Raw genomic sequence first — 21,618 nt, 5'->3', positions numbered from 1 at the left:
CCCACTGAGGTTATGAACCAGCTGCCTATAGAGCAGAAATATTACTTTCCAATTAATATTTTGGAAGCTCTGACAGATTATTCTAACCTCTTGGCTCAGCAGTCTGTTCTGGGTGTCTGATCATACAGGAAGTGGGATAAACTCAGGGCAGGTCAGTTCACTGGGTCCTCACCACCCAGAGCAGAGGACATTCACTGAAGTCTGTGAATCACAGAAGGCTGTAGCAGGGGAATTTACATTTGAATTATGAATATTTAAACGGGCTTATTAAAGCTGGGTCCACGGAGAGCAAAAATGCATTTGCTTTTAAAACAATTAAAACTCTAAGGAGCTGGGTGGATCTAAATGCATAAACTCAGAGAGCCAGAAGTCCCAGGGTAAATCCCTAGGTCCAGAACTTCCCTGTGATGTGGCCACATGGAAATCAATTCCAACTCTCTTTTGTTCTGAGTCATCCAATAATATGAAAACTGTGTCTCTGGAACCTATGTATTTAAATTCTGCCTCTCCTATTTGTTATCAGGTCATTTAGTCTGTACATATCTAGGTATGGCCCGCTGCCAACAGAGACACTACTAAGAGGTATGGCAGGTCTTGATATAAGAAGGAAAATGTTAATGCATATATTTAAGGGAAATGCTGAGGATCTTCTCTTAATACGATTAAATATAAGTCACTGATATGAACCATAAACTCTGCTGGGTGATGTGACATTACAACAAGGTAGACAGACTTTGTTCACAAGCAGACAATCAAGCACAGAGTGACAGGAGACAAATATAGTATTTAATAAGGAACCTTTAGTTTTGCAGAAGTCCATATGCCAGTGATGACAGGTCAAAGAAAGTTTCTGAAAAGGAGCACACTGTAAAACATGGCCAGAAGATAGAAATTAAATAGGTAACAAAACAAAAGGTATGGATATAAAAAGAAGACAAGATATGAATAAGGGAGGAAGAAATGCAGAGAGAGGGGCAATGGATGTGTGGGAGAGAAGCAAGGAGAGAAATCAATTTGTTTTTTGAGACTTGTCTCTATGATGCTCTAAAGGCCAGGTCATGGTTGGCCTGGGAGTAAATATCATGGGGTGTGGACTCTACCTTGCAGTCATTGGAATGGCCAGGACTGGGTAATGTTCTTTTCATCTGGCCATGTAGGGGTGTAATGGAAAGAGTGACAGGAACGAAACATGCCCAAAAGCAGGAACTAAAGGTAGTTGATGCTGCAAATGTTATTCTGTCTTGGAAGGTGATAAAACAGAAAATAAGTGGACAAAACACTTTTCAAAGTTGAAACCCAATGACTATTAGATAACTGGATGTCAGGGTCCAAAGAGGGTTGGGTGCTTAAGGCTAGCCTAGACTGATGACTTGTACAATAGATGCATGGTGATGACTTCCCCTAACTCAAGGGGTCATCAGAAGGGCTGCATTCAGGATGAAAGACATGGAAGAAATGAATTTACTCATGAACCCACTGTTTGGACAAGCCACGCCACAACTGATCAGGAGAAAGGCTGTGCTGGAGGAATGGGATCCATTAACATAGACATGAGAAGCAAGATGAACAAGCCAGGGAATGAGATGTTCTTGAGGATGGCTAGCTAGGAAGACCCTGGAGTACACCCCTCTGCACGATAGGCCAAGGACAAATGTACTGTGGAGAAACTAAAGCTCTGTAGTTGAAAGATGAGGTGCAGTGATGGTGGGAGAGCAAACAAACTGAAGGATGGGAATGAAATTTGGGAATCTTTGAAATGGGAAGCCAAAGGGAGAGGGCACCTGCTGGATGAGTGAGATCAGGGGAGAAACATATGAAATGTGGCTTTAAGGCATTTGAATACCAGGAGTTTCCAGAAAGAGAGACAAGCTGGAAGTTACCACAGTAGGAGGGGGTGACAGAATTGAGAGCAATTCGAGAAATGACTCTTCCAAATACAAGTATATAATGATGCTTTGTAAAACTGGATTAATTCTTTCAATGACTTTAAGTTTGTATTGACTCATAATCATCATACATGTGTATGAGATACAATACAAATTGTATGCATCCATTGCGAGGTGATCGACTGAGGGCAGTTAGCACTGCAATCGCTTTCCAACTAGATCATGGTAAGTGCTGGCCAATTCTCTCTTCTGTTTGAGATATGTGACACGATTCTTACTAATGCTTAGTGACTATTTTCATGCTCTTGAATAAAATATGGGAATGCACTCTTCTCTAACTGTAACACTCTAGGCTTTGAGCAGTCTCTTCTCATCCTTTCTTAACTTTGATTATCTCACAGGTTTTAGATTCAATACCATGAACATTAGGTTCATTATCTTGAGGTACAACAAACACAGTATATACCTTTTGGATTTTGAGAAATTTTACTTAGTATGTTGTCCCAAGTCCCAGTCCTCTTGTCCCAAATAACAGAATTTTATGTTTCTTATTCTATGTAGTATTTCATCTTTATCCATTTATTCTCTGATGAACTTCTAGTTTGCATCCATGTTTTGACTACTATCAAATGATGAACAACCAGAATGTTTGTATTTTCCTGTTGTAAACCAAGTATAGGCTCAGTGGTAGAGTTTCTGTAGCCTATGTTCATTCCAGTAATAGTTTTTTGTTGAACTTCCAAATGAGCATAACTTAGTTCCACTTCTGAATAGTGAAATATATTTATCAGGAGTTTGCATAGCTCCAAAGAAGTATTGAGTGCTGCTATTTTTCATGATATTTTCCATCTTTCTTGAGATTACTCACCCTTGCTCCCAAATATAGTTTTATCAGTTTGGTAGCTAGATATGAGATTCAATTCAATATATCTTACTGTTTTTCTTTCAAGTGCAAAACTTTCCTAAATGCTTACTACAAGTTTTATATTGAATCCTGTCACATAATGATACTTATTGGACTAGCATCAATCTGGTATGAAATCTGAGTTATACATTACTGTACAGTCATGTTTTCTTATATGTCATTGTGTATTATGCTTCAGACACTAAACTCATCATAACGTTCAAATTCATGTCCAGCAAAGACTTAGCTCTTTTTCTACTTGCTGTGTAGTCTACCTACACTTACATATTCTTTCTTCATTGAAGAATTTTCTAACAGATTAATGTAAGTTACTTAAACCCCTGGTTATTTTATGTATGACCATAAGTTATTTCCCCCAGTATTTACTAAATGTGATTTAGATAACTAGCTTACATCTATAATATTTTATATTATGATTAACATAAAATACAGCATAGGAGTCAAAATTTGTGCCTGCCGTTACAATCTAGTGCTTGAAATGGTGTCATATGCCACTAATACTACACAAATAATTGTTGATGCATAGACGACTAAACTATTAACCATGCTGCCCTTCAATCTAGAATGGACAATAGATGGCAATAAAGACAATGGCCAAAAAAAGGAAGCTAAACTTGAGAAAATTCTACCTCACAGTATAATTGTTTCTGAGTATAGATAGGCTTGATTTTTAATAATTAACTTTGCTGGCTATCCTAGCAAACTGGAGTTGCCTTTAGAAATATTATTGGGTGATATTTCTAATGATATCCATTGAGGTTTCTGGTTTTCTTACCCTTCAGATTTTTGGCTTACAAAAGACAAAGCTCTCGAATAAGATTTGCTGTTTCTTTGAATACAATAGTATATTTTAATTAAGCCACACATACTGCACTTATGAGGACATGGCTATATTCTTAACCCTTGATTAGCATCCATAGTGTTGTCAGGGAAAGGAAAATACCTATTCAAAACAATGTATTTATGTTCTCAAAAGCAAGCTAAAAGAGTCGAGACTGGGAGAAATGTATTACCACTACTTCCTTGCCTTAGAGGTTTGGGGGGTCATGTTCTACTCAAAGCACTTGCTTTGTTGAAAGTCAATAATTATTATGAAAGAAACAGAAAGCCTCCTTGCTCAGTGCCTTTGTCTAGATTAACTGTCTTGAGATTGGTTTTCCCACAAGCTTATCCTGAGTCAAGGATTGGCTGCATGCCCAAGAGCACCAGTAGGTAAGGATGGAATAGACAGAAAAAAAATGAGCTAAAGAAACACATTAATAAGCAGGGTATTGTGGGAACTAGAATTCTATCTTGCTCTGAAACTTTAGAAATAATTTGGAAAGTCATAATTGTTAAATTCTACTTTGTATTCCTCAATTGATAGAAGCTACTTGCAGGGAGTGTTAAGTTGCAACAGTGGTTGTTATCTCTTATGGGCTACAAGATAGTTTGTGGGAAGTTTCTTGGACATGAATACTAGTGGTGAGACAGCACTGAAGTAGTCTAGTGTCAAGAATTGAGGGCTATGAGCAGGACAGAGTCTAGGTCTGTTGTCAGTAATAGAGCGGGAATGAAAACTAATGAAATCCATACATCATTGAAGACACTCAACAGAAGATTGTCTGTGTTACTGGGATGGAGGGTAATTTTTTGTCAAGTCACAAATCAGTAATTCTTTTGAAAATATCGTGTCACATAGCTATTTCCTAGGAATCAAACTCGTCCTTCCAGCTGAGGGTCTTGGGACACAGAGAGTTAAGGAAACTTACAAGAGTTTGGAAGTTCATGAAAGTTATACAATTCGCAATGTCCTGACCCAAGGTGTATAATCAAAAGGAGATTTCTGGGGGAGAAGAGAGTCTCTCTGATGGGATGACTAGCAAGCTAGAAGGGTGCCTGAAGACCGAAACTTCCACAATTCATGAGACCTGCGCTACAGTACATATCTCAGTGGAGAAAACTGCCTTTGAGTCACTAGTATACTAATGGGTTTTTTTTTTGTTTGTTTGTTGGTTGGTTTTGACTCACAATCAACTGTTTGCTTTTCCAGCTAGACATTGGTGGAAATGCCTTTCTCTGTTGTAGGTCATTTTTCTGGAGCGAATAGATTTGTTTATATCACTGTATGAAATTTTATGTAACAATGTAACCAATCGCCATACACCAATTCATTTTGTGCTCCCTCTATCCTCATTGAACTGGAATTTAAAAAAGAGGGAATCTAGATGATTTTCACATTGACCTCACTCATATGATTCTGAGATGCATACAGTTCCAGGTAGAATTTCCATTGTTCAAGTTTAGAAATTTAAAAAGGACTTTGAATTGGTTATAAGAATGAGCCCCTTTTTTAAATGTAGGAAGCAAACAAACTGGATGATTTTAGAATACTCTTTCTTTTATTTTTTTAAACGTATTAGATTCTGTCTGACATATTCTGTCCCATTTTTCTTTCAAGGCTGGTTTTGGATGAGGAGAAATAATTGTTGTTTATAGTTAGTCCTTAAATGGATATTATAACATGATTTTATGCATAGAACTAAAATTTTCTTTTTTTAAGAAGTCAAAAAAAACCTTAAAATTAGAAGATTGTCAAAACGAATATTATGGATGTTATTTTAAAGTCCTTGGACAATTAGATATAATGAGATATGGATATGCTTTGGCATATCTTAAACTTCACAGTGTTAGTTTTGCCTTATTGGCAATATATTAACATAGTATTTCAAAATATCTTCTAGAGACATTACTATACCCATAAATACAAACTAAATAGATCAGCCAATTGCCACAGTTATGTTAGCCTTCTTAGCCAAATACAGCAAACAGAATTGCAGTGCAAGCCAGAGGAAAATTCTTAGGATAGTTTGATGATGACATTATGGTGACTACATTTCTCCTAAAAGTTTATCAAGTTTGTTATGCTGACAAGGTGGTATGGTTACTGGAGACAACATGACTCAGTTCTCATGTGTATCTTTGATCAAAAAAGGGGTTACAGTTTAGAGAAGGCCAGTCAAGCATTCTTAAGCCAGTATTGTTAACTAGAAGGGGAAGTGAAGAGCAAAGGTAAATCAGGAAGGATCCTTTTTTAAACATTAAACCTTGATAGTTAACATTAAATTAAGCAGATAAAAACTGAAAGTTTGAGGTAGTTTGAGAACTTTTTTCTTATTTGTGTTTTAGAACAGTTGTTAGTGTGATATTTAACCCATAATGAACACATAGTGTCCTGAGTCTTTCTGTCTTTGTGCACCTTTCTATGGAAAGATGAAGCCATAGTGACCACAGCCACCAAGACCACAACCTTCTGTTGGCTGTCTATGGGGGATGGGTAGCCATTCTAAGACGCAATATTGTAGCTGACTAGATATGTACTTGTTAATATTTCATAGTTTGGGGGTTTTAAGTATTTATTGTTTGGAGATATCAATTATGAATGGTTGACAGAATAGCCTTTGTTTCCTATGATTTAGCTTCCTTATAACAATTTGAATACTACCCCTCACAGTTTATGAAGAATTCAACCATTCAACCTTATCACTGAATTTGTTGTCTATAGAAGGACATGGTGTATGTTCTTAGGCCACCTATAGAATGATGCCACAATTCATAGCCTTTTCATCCAGCTTTATGTATGGCAAATAAAAAATTACATAAAACAGATAGGTTTATTGAAATTAAAAGGGGGAGAAAAGCACGATACGCAATACCACTAGCCATACACGTTCAAGATGTTTCGCCAGCAAACTTTTCTATAATCAAGGGAGCAGAAAAGGGCAGTGAAGAATGTCCTGACATGGAGTTGACAGAGCTTCATCCACATTCCAGGTGCTTCTCACCAGTCTTTGAACTGGATTCTCTTCTCTCTGCCTACACTATTGGTAGTCTCTGAAGCCTACTTAGCCTTCCTAGTAATTATCACCTACATCAACAGTGAATCCACATATATTATCACATTGGACAGTTTAGTGGATCAACACAACAGAAAGACTTCTAAATACATGAATTATATTGATCCATAACCTAGAAGTGATTTCAAATATATCTGTTTTGGTCCATTCAGAAATGAACCTCCACTAAACATCTTCACTTATCATCCCTGTCAATATGCCTTTATTCAGTCAAATGAAAATTGGTTTAGGAGATACTGACACATTTGTTTTTATACTTATATGATGCACATCAATCAGTGCTAAGCCTTGTATCTTGAGGCTTGAAATGACTGACATATTTTCTACTCTGAGAACTATTCTGGGTGCTGGGCCTACATGAAAGAAGGAGAGAAATGTGGTCCTAGATTCATAAAGATGATATTTTGATGTGGACAGACAGACGTGATAGAGAATCTTCATTAACAATTAACTATAGAGCTCACAAGGAGGAACATTAAGATTTGAGACACTTTACAAATGCAGCCTGAGATTCCAGCAACTCAACATTATGCTGCTAGCTGACATGTGCTGTTAACATCTCTTATCTTATGCCTCTGGAGTTATAGAATTTGTATGCTCTCAGTATTCCTGGGTCTTTGATTTTATGCTTGGAAAAAGGCATATTATTACTTATCTTATGGATATAAAGTAAGAGAAATTATTGAAACACCTAGGAGAAATCTACTGCCATTTAGTTTATTTACCAGGATATTCCTGACAAGTGCCTGGAACTTATTAAGACTGGGTATTTAGATGGGGCCCCTTCATCACAGAAAGGCATGCTGTCCAGTGGATTTTGGCATAGTATAATCCTTAACTTTAATTGATATGCTTTGTAAGTTCTGTTATCTGACATGAGCACACAGCAAACAATAAAATGATGAAGCACTATCACTCTCAGCTCTCAAGTTAAACCCTTGTCTTAAGGCCCAGTCTTTCTTCTCTCTGTGTAGAAATTTCATGGCTTTGTACCCAAAGGAAGCCTTGATAATCCTAGTCCTGGTTCCAACAGATGCCATAGTGGCAGTTGCACAAATTGAATCCTCAACCCAGTTAGGAATCACCCCAAGGAGGAATCTGTTCCATCATTGTACTGGCATTCTACATTAACCCAGACTGACAGTGTCATTGTTTATCTATTTGAAAGTCATTCAGCACTAGATTGACAGTTGTCAACTTGACAATAAATTGGCAAACAATCTCATTTTCTTATGCTGCCTTTGTCCAATATCCTAACATTGTGTGGGGCTTTTCAAGAACTGTGGCTTCATCTTCAAGACAATGTAGCTCAGCGGGAAAGTGTTTTCTTGCAAGCATGAGGGCCTGAGTTTGGATCCTTAGCACCCACCATTAAAAAGTGAAGAACATGGAAGCATGCAATTGTAACCTAACTTTAAGGATCAGAGAAAAGTGGATCCCTGGGGCTTGCTGACCAGCAATCTCGCTGAACTGGTGAGCTTCCAGTTCAGTGAGAGTCCCTGTTTGTAAAATAAAATGAAAAGTAGCAGGAAAAAACCCAACCACCTGATTCTGATCTCTGACCTCTACATGCATGCACACACATCTGCAGAGCTTACCTGTACACCTGCAGGCACACACACACAAACACACATGTATCCGTGCATTCATCAAACACACCCATCCAGATACAGACAGCCATAGTGTCTTTGGGTTGAATATACTTACAGGGTTCCCTTACTTGCTTTAAAAATGACATATAATTTCAGGAACATAGAATTAGTATGAACAACTCTAAAGCATGGGGTTTCAGTGAATGAATCATGAGGCTTATACATTTTTACACCAATTTTCCTAAGGAAAATTTCAGAACCTGGAAGATGAGGGGACTTGCTCGAGGCCACACAGATAATCTTAGAGGCCCATTTGAGGTGAGCAAATGACACCTGACCCTTTATTTCCTACAGCCCACCGACTTTAATTTCTCTTCTCTTTTTTTGGTCCCTAGAACTACACAATGTTCTTGTTTGACATGAGCTCTACTCCTGAGTTACACCCCTCATCCTAGCACTGGCTTCAAAGTACATTGATAATAAATACACTGACTTTATAAAGCAACCCACAAAATATGATGCCATATAAAACCATAACATTAATATTGGACAAATGTTCATCAGTCCCCTCAGTATGATAAACAATGAAATACGATAAACATCAAATAAGTGTTAAGAATTTAGGAAATTTTAAGGACAAAAGCAGAAAATCCTATGACTTTTAAACACTCAGGAATAATATAAATTTAGAATTCAAAAGAAAACGCATGGCTTTGTAACCATTAATGGTAAGGCAATACACTAAGTAGGGAGTATTGTTCAAGTTCTATTTCTGATTGTGGGTGCTGATTTCAAGTGTATTCTCTGAATGTAAAAAAGCATCCGATTCCCTCATCAGTTGTACTTTTCTCTATGTTTGAACTCAATGGCAATGTTTAGTCCTTTCTCCTGTTTATGAGATAAGCTGTACCTGAGTTCCAAAAGTAAAACTGTTAGTGTTAATTTTTTTTTTTATTATTTTCTTTATTTACATTTCAAATGCTATCCCGAAAGNTTCCCATACCCCTCCCCCCACCTCTGTTCCCCTACCCACCCACTCCCACTACTTGGCCCAGGCCTTGCCTTGTGCTAGGTCATATGGAGTTTGGGAGACCAAGGAGCCTCTATTCCCACTGTTGGCCGATTAGGTCATCTTCTGCTACAAATGCAGCTAGAAACACAGACCCAGGGGGTACTAGTTAGTTCCTGTTGTTGTTCCACCTACAGGGTTGCAGCCCCCTTCAGGTACTTGGGTACTTTCTCTAGTTCCTGCATTGGGGACCCTGTGTTCCATCCAGTAGCTGGCTGTGATCATCCATTTCGGTGTTTACCAGGCACTGGCGTAGCCTCACAAGAGGCCACAATATTAGTGTTAATTTTTAACTTGTCCAACTTTATGACTATGGGAAAATTAGTCTTGGGAAAACTCTGGAAAATAAGATTAATGGCCTTGATTTCAGAAATTCCATCAGTTCTATCACAAACCACTTGATTCTCTGTGTAGTAATTATCTGTAAAAGGAAGATATGTCTAAATGTCTTTGACCATTAAATTCTACAAAATCTTGGGATAAATTATTCAAATATTGGGCCTGGGAAGATGGCTTATTCAGAAAATGCATGTTGGGCATGACTGAAGACCTAAGTTCAACCCCCTGAATCTAAATAAAAGATTACACTTGGCTCTATAATCACAGTTCTAAACAGGCAGACAGAAAAAAGATTCTTGATGTTCAACAAGCCTAGACAAATAGGTGAACTTCAGTTTTAATGAGAGACTTGGTCTCAAACATCAAGAAAGAGACCCACTGTGAAAGACAATATCAAATTCTGACCTCCACCCAAACATGAATTCATAAAAATCATTCAAAGGTTATTCACAAGTTGAATTTATCTAGCAAGTTGGCTAAAGCCTTGGACAAAGGGTGAGGAAATTATTTTGGTGCAAATTCCATCTATTGAGTGTGAGCAGATTTATTATCCCTAGCTAATAGACCACTGTGTGAGTTCAGAGCATGAGTTAATTGATGAGGGATTTTAATTGTTGGTTGGAAGACTTATACCTGGATCATCCCAGTATATATACTGAGACCACTGAGACCACTGAGTTGAGATAAGTCCACCTTAAGAAACAATGGGAAACCTCACTAAGAAACAGAGAAGACTCAGATGCATTGTGTTCTCCTTGAAATTTTGGCCCTCAAAGTCAGGCATTGGTTAAATCGAGTAGTTGTTTTATGACAATAAGTTTTGAAATGTCTTGTTATGTAACAAATGTATGGCTAAGGAGCTTAAAGACATCTAAAAGTTTAATTGATGCTATTTAATGCCATCCTGTTAAAGACACTGAACTCTCTATGTATGTGCAGAAGCAATCCAAAACCACATGGAATAGACTATATAGAAGGTACAACTCTCTGGTAATGGAGGGGCATGTGTCTGAAAGTCACAAAGGACATCCGGTTCTAAGCCTTATTTCGTAAGTTTTTCAGAAAAAAACATTGTGAAACTTTCCCTAGTTCGTTCAAGAATCTTGTAAGAAAGTATGTTCATGAAAGCATTTTCTAAACCACAAGTCACTATAGAAATAGCATTTAGAGATGTTTGCTTCCCTAAGAGGGTCATCTCATGGTAGTCTGATTGATAGTCATCTTCTAGTGGAGTGCAGAGTGTAAGAAACTACTAGGGCATGCACAATGACTGTACTTTTGAGAAGAGACATCATAATTTCCTGAGGATGTGAGGCCTTGCTCACAGTTGGTTTTTGAATCTGCTTTTATGACAGTATTTTAGCTGTGAGGTAAGCACGTGTCCCACTGTAGGATGAAGCAAATAGAGCATCCGAAGAGGGAGGCCTGCTTTGCAACTCAGATATCTTGTAGCAGGTTCATTTTTTTCCTCCCAGGCAGAATGATATCTCTAAACTACTGGGTTAGAAAACTAGAACTTCCTGGATGTTTTCAAAATGGGATCCTATGTCACTCACAGATTAACAGAGACATCTGAGCTACCCAAGCTGAATCACAGCTCACAGCAATCCCCAGGCATCTAACAACAGAAGACTTCATCTTCAAATACAGCAAGAAACACTCATGACATACTTAGTTGGCATGTCTACCTTGGTTCTTCCTTAAAGTAAATTTGTGGTTCACAGAAGAGCCTAGGTTGGCTAATTCTGGAATGGTCTTGAGGGACAAGCTCAACCAAAGGCAATGGCACTAATATCAGGTCTAATATGCTGCTCTTGGACTATTTGACTTTGCTATTTTTCCTTCCACGTGACAGTGTATTTTTATACACAGTGTGGAAGTCTCCACCCCATGTGGATGTTGGTTTCCATTCCCCCTTCCTTGACTCTTCTAAGTAACTCCCGGGTGCCTCCAGGAATTAATGCTTCCTGTCGTTTTAAATAATGTGACACTGAAATACAATTTTTTAATGTGCTGGCATTTAACATGTCACAATATTTCAGTTATTCTGCATTCATTTGGGTGCTCTCGTGTTGTTACAGCTGCTATGAAATTCTGACAAAGAGGTGCATTTCCTTCTTCTCTACCACCATAATTGCTCTTTGCTGCATCTCTGAACCGTAACCATGGCGATCTGCAACATTCATCAGAGGACCTCTTGTTATTTCCCCTGTGTGAATGAAAAAACAAAGTGATATAAATATATGAAGTTCTCAAAAGGCAGCTTTTCCCTTCTTTCTCCCATTTTTCTTTCCTTCTGTATTTTTGGCATCCACCCCCAATGTGGAATATCTATTGAAAGGAAATTATGTTTCATGGCTTGAGAGTGTTAATTAATTTTTTAAAGGAATAATTCTCTATACAGAATCATTCTGTAGCAGATATATATAGAGAAAACTCCAGTTATTGACTCAGGGAAAAGACAGCACTGTGATCAATGAGGAAAGGAAGGAAACGAGTTAATCTTTTCTAAGTTTGACTAGGGACAAACAGGAAACAAAATTGAGTTTCTTAATATGAGATTGCATTCCCATAGTGGAGGCATTTGGGTGAGGGCTGGTTATGCCCTTTCTACACTAAAGACTTTGTAAGGGCTATGCCTTCGATGTCCTTTAAACTGTTGGAGAGAATTCAGGTTGAGGGGAAGTAGAATGGTCAACTCATTGTCATTCCTCAGCATAGTATCTAACTCTTCTTCAGTACTTACGTGTAGTCTTGAAACTTTCGATAAAGCAGCTCCAACACTTCTATCATTTATTTTGTGTGATCATGTTCTGTAGGTAGATTGACAGGGTCTTGTTATGTTGCTACACTAAGACCAGCAATGACCTAATGTGCATATATATCTAAAACATTAATTGTTTCCCACCGGTGCTTCAACATCTATTATTTAAAGGTAAAGCAATGTTGTATCTTGACTGGAATATTATTTGTTTATTTTTCTAGACCTACCTCACTCTGTGCACTATCACTTATCTGACAATTCCTCTTGCACCATCTATAACTATGATTATTTTCAATTTATACAGAATATCTGCAGGAAAGAATCTAGATTGATGTCGCTAAGATCTAGGAGCCCATCACCAACTTTCTCCACAGAGGGTGCTTGAAGCAAAGAGTACTGAACTGCATTTTGAGGTGAGTGACCATGGGAGAACAGTAGGTAGCAAAATGAGACAGGCCAGAACCTCATGAATTTAAAGACTTGGAGCAGCGACACAGAAAACTCTCAGGCAGTGGCCACTGGGCTCAGATCATGGAAGAGGGGTTTCTCCGTTCACTGGAGTAAGGATGAAACGCCATAATTACAAACGCTGACCATCTCATCTTCTGAAAAGTTCCCCAATCCCTTTGAGTTGGTGGTGCGCTTAGCTCGATCGGCACAGTAGTTCTGATGTGGAAAAGGAGCTCAGATCCTCTCCCAGTATGCTGTAGAGTTCTGTAGCCAGGAGTCACCTTGAAAAGTAAACTATTGCTATGACTTATACTGCTCTGAGGCTCAGAAACTGATGCATAATTTCACCCCCTGAACCTCACAGATATTTCACCACACTGGCATGAGAAATTACTGCCTTATGGATCCAGCTAGGCCTTGCAAAGTGGTGATTACCTAATCTGCTATTCTGCCTCACGGGGACAAGGGTAGCAGCCTAGAGGGAAAGGAATAGAACTAGCTTTCAGAATGAGGAGATCTGAGCGCATGCTGTCTGAGATCAAGGGAGTGGCCTTGTGACTGGGCATATTCACATCAAGAGCCAAGGCAGTGCCCACGTGGCTGCTTCTGCTCCTTCTACCTCCACCATGTCTAAGACACCATCACACACAGGTCAGGAAAGATCATAACTGTCATTGTTGCACTGCCTACAAGGATATACTAAAGGCACAAATAGCTTCATAGCTCCAGTATTTGTGCTCTCTAGGCCTATGCTATATAACTAGAAAGTTGAAGGGCGGGGGGGGGGGAGTGCCAACTCAGATGGATTCGCAATCTCCAGATGTGTGAGACTAAAAAAAACAGACTGAAGAGAATTTTGCCTGATGTCAGCCGTAGTCCTACTCCTTGACATGCACGGCCAGTTGCAGAAAAGGATGTCAGCTCTTGCTACACCCTCGTCTACATGGTTCTTACTCTGCTATTTCTAAATGTTTCCTAACTGTGTATAGATCTTGGAATGGGATGTGAACTCCTAGAGACAAAGCTGTGGCTCCTACCACTGTCTCTCCCCATGCAGCCTCTGGACACATACATACCACTGAAGGCAAATGCTTCTCATCCCTCATCACTCTGGGGCTGTCAATGTCAGAGGGCCTTGCCAAGAGAGTTAGCACCACCAAGAGTGCTCGAGAAAAATCTTGTATCACTCAATAGAGGTCAGCAGCCCCACAGTAGGAACAGACTGAGTAGCTCACACACCCCGTTGTCTGCATTACAGTTGCCCTCACTACCAGACTAGCTGAACTCTTGCATTGCCTGCAGAGACAGCAGATTATGTGTGTCTTAGGTCAATTCCATTTTGAGTTTGTCATTTTTTAAGATTTCTCCTCAGTTCTTTTATGTATTCTCTTTGCTGAACGTTCATGTCCCTCATTGTTTTAGTACTTTAATCATGTATCTGCATTGTCTTGAATCTTGATAGGCTTTTACCCCATTCTTTGAGCTTTTTAAAGGTCTTTATCTTTCACTGTGTCCCTATCCAAATTTTTGTTGCTGAGACCTGTTGTGTGTTCTGTGTGGACAGTCATGAATCATAATTAAAATATGGTAGGAAGGCTATTGTGTGCTGCCTAATTTGAGATAACGTTGTCCTGAAAGTCTTGGTACCAAGTACACAGTAAAAACAATATAATGTGATCCATAAGATATACCAATTTAATAATAGGCACATGAACAATAGACAAAATTTAAGTTGCTTGGTGAGGATTCTATAATCAAACTGAGTTTAAGATGTAAACAAAACTGTAGTTAATGAACACCTTAAAGGAAATAGAAGATTTATATGCCAAAATAGAGAAGATATTATCATACCTTCAAGAGATTATTATAATAACTCTCTAACAATAAATTCCAAACACTGATATGGACAAAATGACTGATAAATACCTTTTAAAAGCTCAGAGAATCATATGAAAAACCAAATGAGATGCAAGGCAGTACCAATAAATGGTTAAAACAGAAAAAAATAAAGTTCAGCAAGAAGAAAGTTATAAAAGAAATATACTGAAATCACTAAAATGAAACTCAAAATGAAGTTGAATGCCTGGTCGGGTAAAGGAAGAATATATGAAATTGAAGAGAGACCTTTTAGGATGTCCCTGTCAAAACAGAGAATAAAACTGTCAAGAGGGCATTTAAAACCTTTGAGTCTTCATTAAATGAATAAATGTTTACATTTTTTGAACAGTCAACATGAAGAAGAAAAGATTAGAAGATAACATTCAACAAAATAATAGCAGAAAACTTTTCTAAACATGAGAAGAACATTGGCATCTATATCCGTTATTTTTTTCTGTTGCTGTGATAAAAACTCTAACAAAAGCCATTTAAGGGGGGGGGGTTGTGTTCCTTTCACAGTTTCAAGGTAAAAGTTAGCATTGTGGGGAAGTTAAAATCACAGAAGCTTCATGTGTCTGATGATATTGTATCCGCATTCAGTATGCAAAGAAGATTTAAGGTTTTTATTCTTACTGTCTCCTTGTTTACGTAGTCTAGGAGCCCAGAGTAGAGAAGAATCTCACCCACAGTGGATTTGTTTTCCCTCCTTAAGTAACCCAATCAAGACTATCCCAGATACAACCAGGTAGTGTTCTAACAAAGATAACTTTTTATAGATACTGCATGAGTTCAGACCCCAATTACTTTCATAAAACAGGCATGACAGTATGAGACGACAACACCATCACTTCTCAGGGAACAAAGAGGTTCTGGCAGGGGGAACTTATGGGCCAGTCAGGCTAGCTGAAATGGTAAACAGACTCAAAAAAGCCAAAGCAAGGTAGAATGTGATAGAGAAAAATATTCAATATCTCTCTTTGACCTCCACATACATGTGAACCATTCCTCCAACACACCCCTGGAATAGGCTGATAACAAGCAAGGAAATTAATCCTCGGACAAGATGGCTTTACTGCTGAATTCATCAAGCAGTTAACTATTCGAGAATACTAGGCTTGTTTAAACTACTCCAAAGAATTGAAAGGAAGGTGCTCTTTCTGTGTTAATCGATGATTTCAGATCCACCTTGTTGCTAAACTCAGATCTGGAGGCAATGTTAAAATGAATCTTATGATCAATGTGTTTCCTTAACATAATTTTATTTCGTTTTTTAAAAATTGGTTATTTTATTCATTTACATTTCAAATGTTATCCACCTTCCCCAACCCCCTATCCCCTCCCCTGCCTCTATGAGGGTGCTCCCCCACCCTCCCAAAACATAAATATTTTTTTAAAACTGCTAAATATTAAAAATTGAGCTCAGTAGGGTGTAAAAAAAAATTGGAAGAGCAGAGATGGCTCAGTGGTTAAGAACGCAGACTGCTCTTCTTGAAGACCTGAGTTTGGTCTCTAGCACTCATACAGCTACCTGAAACTTGAGCTCCAAGAAATCCAAAACATTTTTAGAATTCACATGCGCAGATAACCATATGCAGACAAACACACATGCACATATGTATCATTTTTGTTTTAAAAATGAAAAACTTCTATATACCATGATCATACCAGTTTCATCCTAGAGGTGATGTGACCATTTCAGCCAGCCATCACAAAACAGTAAACATAAATTATCATCTTAACATAATGACTAAAAATTATAAAATTATTTTCATGAGTTCACATTTAATAACTATCATCTCTTTCGAATAAAATCCCAGCAAAAGATCAAACATAAATAACTCACCTTAGTAAGGTAAATATACAACCAAAACAAATAGAAATTGGAAAGGTGCAAAATTTTCCTATAAGATTTTTTTAGATAAGATAAAGGTGTCTGTTCCTTTTCACCATTCTAACTGTATGTTAACTGTTTATCTGGATGCATCAGGCAAAGGGAAGATATATGATGCAAATCCAAAAAGAACAGTGAGCTTATCCTTATTTACACATATTATTTCCTTTATATAGCAAAAATCTGCAGACTTCAAAATCACTATTATAACTTATAGATGAATTCAATGAAATTACAGGAAAATAAAACCAATGCACAGCATTGTTTTCAATATAGAACTAATATGTTGTGAAAGAAATTACAAAGGCAATCCAGTTCATAATCCCTAAAAATAAAAGATGCATACACTGAGAACTGTGAAACACTGGTGAAGCAAATTTATTTTTTTATTTTATTTTTTAATTTATTTTTTTATTTTTTAAATTATTTTATTAGATATTTTCTTCATTTACATTTCAAATGATATCCTGAGTGTCCCCTATACTCTCCCCCCCCCGCACTGCTCCCCTACCCACTCACTCCTACTTCATGGCCCTGGTGTTCCCCTGTATAGGGCATATAAAGTTTGCAAGACCAAGGGGCCTCTCTTCCCAATGACGGTCGACTAGGCCATCTTCTGCTATATATGCAGCTAGAGACACGAGCTCTGGGGGTATTGATTAGTTCATATTGTTGTTTCACCTATTGCAGACCTCTTCTGCTTCTTGGGTAATTTCTCTAGCTCCTCCATTGGTGGCCCTGTGTTCCATCCTATAGATGACTGTGGGTATCCACTTTTTTATTTACCAGGCACTGGCATAGTCTCACAAGAGGCGGCTATATCAGGGTCCTTTCAGCTAAATCTTGCTGGCATATGCAATAGTGTCTGCATTTGTTGGCTGATTATGGGATGGACCCCCTGGTGGGGCAGTATCTGGATGGTCCATCCTTTCGTCTTAGCTCCAAACTTTGTCTCTGGAAAGAACCCAGATGTCCCTCAACAGAGGAATGAATACAGAAAATGTGGTACATTTACACAATGGAGTACTACTCAGCTATTAAAAACAATGAATTTATGAAATTCTTAGGTAAATGGATGATGTATCTGGAGGACATCATCCTGAGTGAAGTAACCCAATCACAAAAGAACTCACTTGATATGCACTCACTGATAAGTGGATATTAGCCCAGAAACCTAGAATACCCAAGATACAATCTCTAAAACACAAGAAAATCAAGAAGAAGGAAGACCAATACGTGGATCCTTCATTCCTCCCTAAAATAGGGAAGCAAATTTATTAAGAGAGAGAGAGAGAGAGAGAGAGAGAGAGAGAGAGAGAGAGAGAGAGAGAGAGAATCTTATATCCAAACCTTAGAGCAATTAATACTGTTAAGTGTCTACAGTATCCAAAGGGAATCTAAAAATTCATTGCAATCACTCACTGAAATATCAATGGCTTTTCTCACAGAAGTAGACAAAACAAGTCCATCTTAAGTAGCTTAACCCCACGGTACTCATTTTAATATGAGGCGTCAAGGCACAGAGATCACTATAGCCAACAGAACATGGAATTGACATGAAAGTAGACACATGGACCAATGGAAAAGAATTGAGCTCCCAGAAATTATTTTATTATTTTGTATTTTTAGGTGGATATTTTATTTATTTACATTCTAATGTTTTCCCCTTTCCAAGTTTCCCCTTGTGCCCCCTCCTGATCCCTTCCACCCTCCCCCTGCTTCTATGAGGATGCTCCCCCACCTACCCACCCATTCCCACCTCACTGCCCTAGCATTCCTCTACACTGGGGTATCAGGCCTTCACAGGACCAAGGGCATCCCCTCCCATTGATGCCAAATAAAGCCCTTTCAGCTCCTTCAGTCCTTCCCCTAACTCCTCTACTGGGGTCCTTGTGCTCAGTCTGATGGTTGGCTGTGAGCATCCACATCTGTATTGATCAAGATCTGGCAGAGAATCTCAGGAGACAACTGTATCAGACTCCTGTCAACAAGCACTTCTTGGCATCTGCAATAATGTCTAGGTTTGGTGTCTACATGTGGGATGGATCCCCAGTCTCTGGATGGCCTTTCTTTCAGTCTCTGTTCCTCCATTGCTGGTGGGATTGCAAGCTGGTATAACCACTCTGGAAATCAATCTGGGGTTCCTCAGAAAACTGAACATAACACTACCTGAGGATCCAGCTATACCACTCTTGGGCATATACCCAGAGGATCCTCCAACATGTAATATGGACACATGTTCCACTATGTTCATAGCAGCCTTATTTATAATAGCCAGAAGCTGGAAAGAACCCAGATGTCCCTCAACTGAGGAATGGATACAGAAAACGTGGTATATTTACACAACAGAGCACTACCCAACTATTAAAAATAATGACTTCATGAAATTCACAGGCAAATGGATGGATCTAGAAAATATCATCCTGAGTGTGGTATAACTCAGTCACCAAAGAACACACATGGTATGTACTCACTGATAAGCGTATATTAGGCAAAGAGCGTGGAATACCCATAATACAACTCATGGACCACATGAAGCTCAAGAAGAAGAAAAACCAAAGAGTGGATGCTTCAGTCCTACTTAGAAGGGGAAACCAAATAATCAAGGGAAGTAGAGGGTGGGAGAGACTTGGGAGGAAGAGAAGGGAGGAGGGGAAAAAGAATGGAATAATCAGGTATGGGAGGAGATGGAGGAGATGTACAGAGGATCAGGAAATTGAACAGAGGTGTGTAGCAATGGGAGATGGGGGACTGGGGGTAGCAACCAGAAAGTCCCAGATGCCAGGAAAGTAAGACCATCCCAGGGCCCTACTAGTATAGCATTAGCTGAAATACCCCACAAAGGGGAGGGAGAACCTGTTGAGACCATATCCAGAGGTTAGGCATCCCTCCCCCCATTGAGTGATGGGGCCACCCACTCATCTCCAAAATTTTAACCCAGAATTGCTCCTGTCTGAAAGAAATACAGGGACAAAGAGTGAATCTCAAAGAAATTATTAAGCCATGTTTCTATAGCCAAGTAGTCCTTGACAAAAGTGGTCAAAACTGGTTCTGAAGAGAGGGTGTTCTCTTTGCACAATGGTGCTGGGTAAGCTGGAGTTCCGGACATGAGCGATTACAGCTGCCCTCCCGGCTTTCATCCTGTACAAATTCACCTTCACACAGATGACAGACCGAAAGGTAAACTCTCAACATCTGATGAACGTCCTAGAGAAAAGACAAGGGGAACAGTTTCTAAGACCTCGGCACAAGCCATTATCCATGAAGTGCAACACATACACACACACACACACACACACACACACACACACAAATAAAATGCAGGTAGCACCAGAGCAACTGCACAGCAAAGAGACAACCCAGAGGACAGGGAAAATAAGCAACCGCCATTCACCTGACAAAACATTAAACCACAGCGCATATGAGAACGGAAGAAACCACAAGACAGAAAAGGAACACTATCCCAGTAATCAGTGTTTAAAACTGGGTAAGTTATCTTTGCCACCACTTCCTTCAGAAGGCTTAAAGAGCCAAAAAGTATATGAAAAGTTCCTAATACTTATGAGATGTTTCAGCAGTAAGTAACATTGGCTACACTTCCAGAGAACCCAGCTCAATCCCCAGAAACCACATTGTACCTCAACCATTTTTTAATTTAAGTTCAGGGAATCTGAAGACTTCCTATGGACACTTTGGGAATCTGCGTACATGTGGTACACAGACATACATGAAAGTAAAACCCACATATATGGTTTTTTTTTAACTTTTTTATTAATAATAAAAATTTGCTCACACATCATACATTGCCCTCCTAAGGACTACTTGCAGGAAATCTGACCCTACCACACATCGCTACCACCTCCTTTGAAATGTGCAAATAGGGTTTCATGACTTTCCCAGTCTTGCATCTTTAGGAATGTGACAGGAGCATCAGCAAGGTCAACTGACAGCTTGAGTAGTACCTAGGCCTTGTAGATTCAATGGCTGCTGCGGCCTCCAAATGCCTGGATGATAGAACACTGGCAAATATTCTCTTCATTCATTCTGTGTAAGCATTGCTCTCTGAATACTGCTTCTCAAATCAAAAGTCTTTCAAAAGAGTAAACGTCTTCATACCCCTGAGCCATTGATGATCAGGTAAGTTTAAATAATTCCAAAACACATTCCGGTTATTGTTCCTGTTCTTCAATGCCAAGTATCTGACTTCCTTTAATGGCTCTGGTCTCTACACCAGCCGTGCTTTCTTCATCCCAGGATTTATACCCAATTGTTTTCTTGGAGGAATGTAAGTTTTATCACCTTCTGTGGCTGATCATTTGTACTATAAGCTTATCTAAAAGATCCCAGTAATATTTATGCTCCAGCCTGAATATTGGGTTACACTGACTTCTCTGCACAAAACTTAATTCATTCACGACCTCCGATTTCAACTTCTCAGGAAGTTTCTTCAAACAGAAAAAAAAATGTCAACAAGTTTGTGCCATAATATAACATGAGTAGCATCTAATATAATCCCCCAATGGACTTGACAATCTCTTTTGCAACCTTGTGAATAAAGAACTTACGATTCACATTTTTATCGTCATTGTGGTGTTCTGAGCTCCAACAGAATCAACTCTTAAGCTTTGCTTAAATCTCTTAAGCCTTTTTAAGTCTCTCTTTCCATACATTTCTAGCTTCCTTTCACAGATCAATTCCATAAGTTTCTGGGTCCCATGGCCAGGTAGGTACACGTGGAAATGGCTTTCCTCCCAGTATCAGGGTTTGTTGTTGTTGTTGTTGTTTGTTTTGTTTTTTATTATTCAGGCTTTTAAACTGTACTGAGGGAAATATGAAAGAACACATCTTAAAGGAGGAACCATATTCCCTATATACAGGAAAGAGAGAGAGAGAGAGAGAGAGAGAGAGAGAGAGAGAGAGAGAGAGAG

The 21,618-nt window shown here is 38.8% G+C and overlaps 1 long non-coding RNA gene across 1 annotated transcript in view; it reads right to left on the bottom strand.

The window, feature by feature from the left end:
- Positions 1 to 11,693: 11,693 nt before the first annotated feature.
- Positions 11,694 to 21,618, bottom strand: part of LOC110316134 — a 56,655-nt gene continuing 46,730 nt past the window's right edge. The window contains exon 3 of the long non-coding RNA XR_002380255.1: positions 11,694 to 11,916. This is a non-coding gene — a long non-coding RNA (uncharacterized LOC110316134). The remainder of the gene's footprint in view (positions 11,917 to 21,618) is intronic.

Source organism: Mus pahari, chromosome 1 (assembly GCF_900095145.1).
Source record: "Mus pahari chromosome 1, PAHARI_EIJ_v1.1, whole genome shotgun sequence".
Classification (NCBI taxonomy): Eukaryota; Metazoa; Chordata; class Mammalia; order Rodentia; family Muridae; genus Mus; species Mus pahari.
Note: the sequence above shows the minus strand (reverse complement) of the source record. Positions and strands in the feature narration are given on the sequence as shown.